General features: G+C 28.7%; 1 protein-coding gene across 2 annotated transcripts in view; it reads right to left on the bottom strand.

Annotated features, from left to right (window-relative positions):
* Positions 1–4,829, bottom strand: part of LOC107462139 ((R,S)-reticuline 7-O-methyltransferase) — a 10,659-nt gene extending 5,830 nt beyond the window's left edge. The window contains exons 1-3 of one of the 2 annotated variants that reach the window (XM_016080707.3): positions 4,543–4,829; positions 4,305–4,400; positions 3,108–3,247 (exon numbers count right to left, since the gene is read on the bottom strand). The gene's annotated coding sequence lies outside the window, so the exon portion shown is untranslated. Of the gene's footprint in view, positions 1–3,107; positions 3,251–4,304; positions 4,401–4,542 lie in introns of those variants that run through there. The other variant, XM_021129339.1, reaches the window with a different exon arrangement.
* Positions 4,830–5,548: the final 719 nt, after the last annotated feature.

Consider the following 5,548-nt stretch of genomic DNA (forward strand, 5'->3'; position numbering starts at 1 on the left):
ATTTGGTGCTTGATTTCTAATTTTTCATCATTAATTTTAATTCTGTTAATTCAAATAGAGTTGATTTTGAAGTGATTTAACATTTGATAACTTCTTTAATAATTATTTTAGGGTTATAGTAGCTAATCAATGACTTTCTTGAACAACATGAACAACCACCAATTAAATAAAACCACACTACACTTCCAAATTATCCACCTTAATCTTAATATTAGAATAACCTTCCGTACACCTAGTGAAATAAACATCCAATATATCTATTGTTTACATTATTTAATATTTTCATTATCTATCTATACTTTTTTATTATTTTAACATATAAAATAAGAAATTTCAGTTCTAGAACTAGAAGCCATAATTATGGTCTCTGCAAATGAAACATCTATCAAACATGCATCATCTAAAATATTTGTACTTCTCCCAGAATCAATTTAAAAGTATAGATTGATATGAAAAATCACTTAAAACAAGAAAGGTAGTCAATATTTTACATCCAACATGCATATGTGTTTTTGAAACAAACTAAAATTTCGATTTAGTAAAATTTTTATTTTTTAAAAATAATTTATTAAAATTTATTTTTTAGAAATAGCTATTAAAAAATTATAGCAACTTTAATCGATAAAAAAATATTTTTTAATAAGCATAAATTACAAAACTCATCATTGATAAAATTATTTTTAACATTTAAAATGATTTCAACAGAAATAAAATTAAGAGTAAATATAAATATATATTAATATATAAAATTGTATCGGACTTTTTAATTTTAAAATATACAAACTAATTTTAAAAAATATCTTATAAATATTTTCAAAAAAACTCTTAACTTTTAAAAGTACAAAACATATAATTTTTTCAATTTACCAAAAATAAAATAAAATACTTTTAATACAAATACCTCTTCTAAGTAATAAGCACTAATGGTGAAAACTGAATAATCAATCACTTTTGGTCTTTTGGATCAAACTTTGAAAATAAATGCGTTTTAAAAATTATTACTTTCAGACCAAACTTTGGAAATAAATGTGTTTTAAAAATTCCAACTTTTTTTTTCCTCCAAGTGTCAGGAAAAAGTCGAACCTGTCACCGTAAGAAATTACAGGAATAACAATTGAGCGACTGATTTTGGTGGTCGCTAAATTAGAAATAGCAACCAATTTCGGTGGCTCACGGTTAAGAAACTGATTTTAGCAACCAACTTTATTCAAGTCATAGAGAAGATCTATCGGTTGCCAAATTGATTACTATTAGTGGCCCATTTTGTTAATCGCTAAAATTGGTTGCTGAACGAAATTAGCGACCAACTTCTTTTGGTACTATAAATCCTATATTGGTCATCAAACTAATCGCTATTAGCAACCAATTTTGTTGATAATTAAAATCGGTCGCTATTCTGATAATTTCTTATAGAGTAAATGACAAATATCTGCGCATATTTTCGTTCTCAATGATTGGAAAATACATTCATGTCCCTGACCCTTCCAAAACGCGGACAAATTTATCCCTCCGTTGGGTGAAACAACGTCATTTTGGGGTGGGAGGACTAATATATCCTATTTTGAAAAGCTACACGTTTTGGTGTGAGAGGACTAATATGTCCTGTTTTAAAAGTTTACATGTCACGTGTGCTTCCGTAACGGCCAGGTCAGCGCCATGGGAGCCACGTCAGCGTTTTCCGTTGAGTACAATAGAATCACTTCAACGTAGGGATAAATTTGTCCGCATTTTAGAAGAGTCAAGGACATGAACGTATTTTTTAATCGTTGGAGACAAAAATGTCTGCAAAAAAAAAAAATCAATGACCTATTTGTCCTTTACTCTTTCTTATAACACGTGCTAGAGAACTCTTGTTTAGGTTCATCCTTACAAGACAATGGTGACCTCTTTCTCTCTTTTTCACTTTCCTTTTCTCCTCCTCCTCTTTTCTCACGCACTCTAGCTTTCTCTTTTTCTTTCATCCTACTTTACCTTTTCTTCTTTTTCTGGTTATTGGTTTTTGGTTTTCTGAAATTTAGATCTCAGTAATTCTCTTTGTAGTTCGTTTCTTCTCTTTTGTGGAGTACTTGCTCTTTTTATGAATATTTTGGATATATTGACATAGATCTAAGAGAAAGATATATTGAAAAAGAAAATTCTCCATAAAAATATGCTCAGATTAGAAAAAATGTGTTTAAATCTATTTGGAGGAAAAAAAAAACATTATGTTGCAACACATTGGTTGTAAATTTATAAACAAAAGAGACTCATCAAATTTGTCTCTGTTTTTATTTATTAATATTCTTTTGTAATTGAATATAATTCAACATATAGAATATTCATATTTAAAATTTTCTCTATCGTTGATTATTTTTATGAATGAAAGTATTTTTTTATTAAAAAAAAACTTTTGGATCAATGGCTTCTATTATTGTGTCTTATATGGTCCTATCAAACAGTCACAACTATTCATACTTTAAGTTGTCATTATCAGTAAAATATTAAAACTTTTTCCAAATGACTCTTAAAAGTTTATTGGACATTTAACAAAGTAATATTTGTTGGATATTATAACCTTATAAGAGGTTACAAAAGGATTTTTGTTCTTTTGGAATCTGTTTATTTATTGATAAAAATTCACGTGCCATTGTTTTCATACGAAGTTAATAATTGAAAATTAATAAATAATAATTTAATTAAACCTCTCAAATTATCTAACGATTTTTTATTATCAATTTCATATTAACATAAATGCATGTGAGTATTCACATTTGTTAATAACGTTTACTCTAAAATCAGCTCATGTTATTTCTATACAAAATTACACATTAATCGTGATGTGTGTTCCTGAATCCTTAAGTATCTGAACCTAACACATGTCTTATTTGTTTTGTTGGTTTGTTTGGTACAACATCAATAATGAAAAGCAGCTTTAATGCTCTTGAATTTGAGCCACAATTTCTTGTGATATTATTGAACTCGGTGGAAAGTGACACAATCCAAACTCATAATTTCATATCTAACAAACTAGCTTTCGTTCTGCTTCTATCTAACGCGTGTTCGTTCTCCCCAAAGAAAACAACAAGACAAAAATTGAAAATAAATAAATAAATAAATAAAAACCGTACCTAAAAGAAGTTGGGTCTGGATCCTCTCAGCCCATTCTAAGCCCAGACGAGCCCAATTGAGCCCATTTGTGTGGTTGCAATGATACCCAATCCATTCTGAGGAAGCATTTTCAGACGGCACAGTAACCGGGCCTTAGGACCTGCTTTGGTACACAAAATAACATTAGTCATGACCAAAATTCAATCAATACAAAAATGTTAAATTCGAAATGGAAGAAATAAGATTTTTTTTTTGGGTGACTATAAGAGTTTTCAGCAAGTCGAAAATATCAACATACTTATTACCCAAAAAAAAAAGAAAAGAAAAAAGGAATATCACTTTCAGCATTCATCAGACTTGATAAAATAGGCAGAAAATTAAAGTATTAAACAATTAGATTATAAAATCTGTGTATAACAAAAAAGAATCAAAAGGTTAAGAAAGTGGCTCATTTCAAGTTATAAGTTTTGCTATTATAAGCTATAAAGTTTTTTTTTTTTTTTCTGGTTTCACACGGTATTTTCCAACCAGCATATCAAGAACTAATTTATCGTAGATCTAAACTCTTAATGGTTTTCTGTTGATCAATGAGTTATTCCATATACAAAGCAGGATTCAAATCTCTAACACTTACTTAAACAAACTAATAATGAAGTACCCACTAAACCAATCTAAGTTGGTTAGCTTTTGTGAATCAGTACATCATGGTGTGTATATACATATTGTCTATTCTTTTTTGGGACTTTGGACCGTTTCACACAGATAACTCAGCGTCATATTGAAATAAAAAAAAAAAACGAAAAAATGGTAAAAAGTATATAGAGAGGCAGGCCATACATGTTCTTTCCCTTGTTTTTCTTCTTGAAAAAATGAAAAAACAAGGAAGAAACCAAATCAGATTGAAAATTGAAAAGGCTTTCTCAGGTGCTGAAGCTAATTAAGGTTCGCAAAAGAACACGAATATGGTATAATATCACAAGTGAGAGTAAATTTTGTAGCTTTTTAATCGATAATATTATTCTTTTATTAACCTCAATTGTTATTAAGAGTTTGTTTATTACCAAGAAAGATAAAATAACGGGGATAAAATAAATCACATAAAAATAAAGAGATATATTATCAAGTAGTTCAACAATAATCATAATGTTAAACACACTTACACTTCACTTAACAAAGAAGAGAAAGCAAATTAAAGAAAACAAAGCATCACTAATTACCTTAATTAGCAGAACTTATAACTGGTAACTTGCTGTTAATTGTATTCATCATCTTAGTTCACAAGCCGGAGATCACAGATTACCCCCTCAGCCATACTAAAGAACAATGGATACACCATGTTAGAACACCAACAATTACAAGGAAACATGAAATGGAACTCTTTTTGTTATTAGCCATAGAAAATTATACCAACATGGTGTAATAATAATTTATCAAGAATAAATAATAATAGCTTACCGGAATTAGATAATGATGGAGATCTGGGCTTGAAGACTTGTCTAGTAGGTGCCATGCCGAACCTTGTGAACCATTGAGATGCCGCAAGCAGGTGCTAGAAAGTGCCATATATTCTCTTACACTTAATTACTCACACTTACACCTTTGCATATATTATATTATATTAAAATAAGGTACGAACAGGTATTCAGGTAATGCACGAAATGGAACATAGCATATCACAACACAATTGATGATATGAATTGATTTTTATCATTAGTGCGGTCCATAAAATTAATTTTTAAATTTTAAAAAAAAAATCTGATTATGTGTCTATCTATATGACAAGTTGAGACCAATAGCATTAGGAAGATAGCGGCGCAGGTAGTTGCAATACAGCTGTAACGTACTAATGTACATGCATAAATATTAAATTAATAAATAAAATGATGATTTTCATCCTAAGATCCACGCAAGCATGCGTTGTCAAGTTGCAAATAGAATCCTACGTGTCGACTCTGTATAAGAGGATAAGATATGAATCATGCTCTTCACTTCACATTCACCCCTGGGTAGGACTAGGAATAAGATCATGGCCACATCTTATTATAACCTTAATTAGTTCCCTCTCTTTCGACTGAACTTCTTTCCTTCGCTAATTAACACTAACATCTCATATAGCTTTCATGTACATTTTTTGTTATTATTTCTATAATAGTTATCTATTTAATTTGAGTTAAGCCCTATAAGCCACAAGGTAAGATTGATGTCGTTTGCTAGAATTATTTTTAAAATTTTAATTATATTAATTATATTGAGATTAATAAAAAAATATTATATTAATTTTTTATTTATTTTTTATTAATGACATATTGATGTATTTTGAAAACGTACATAGTTGATAATACGTATCATTTCATAAATTGATTATATATAATGTATGATAATAGATCGATTAGTAATTTATGACATTATGCTGTGTATTATATTATAAGAAGTATTTAGATAAAAATGTTTAAAATATTTT

This window comes from Arachis duranensis, chromosome 8 (genome assembly GCF_000817695.3).
Source record: "Arachis duranensis cultivar V14167 chromosome 8, aradu.V14167.gnm2.J7QH, whole genome shotgun sequence".
Lineage (NCBI taxonomy): Eukaryota > Viridiplantae > Streptophyta > Magnoliopsida > Fabales > Fabaceae > Arachis > Arachis duranensis.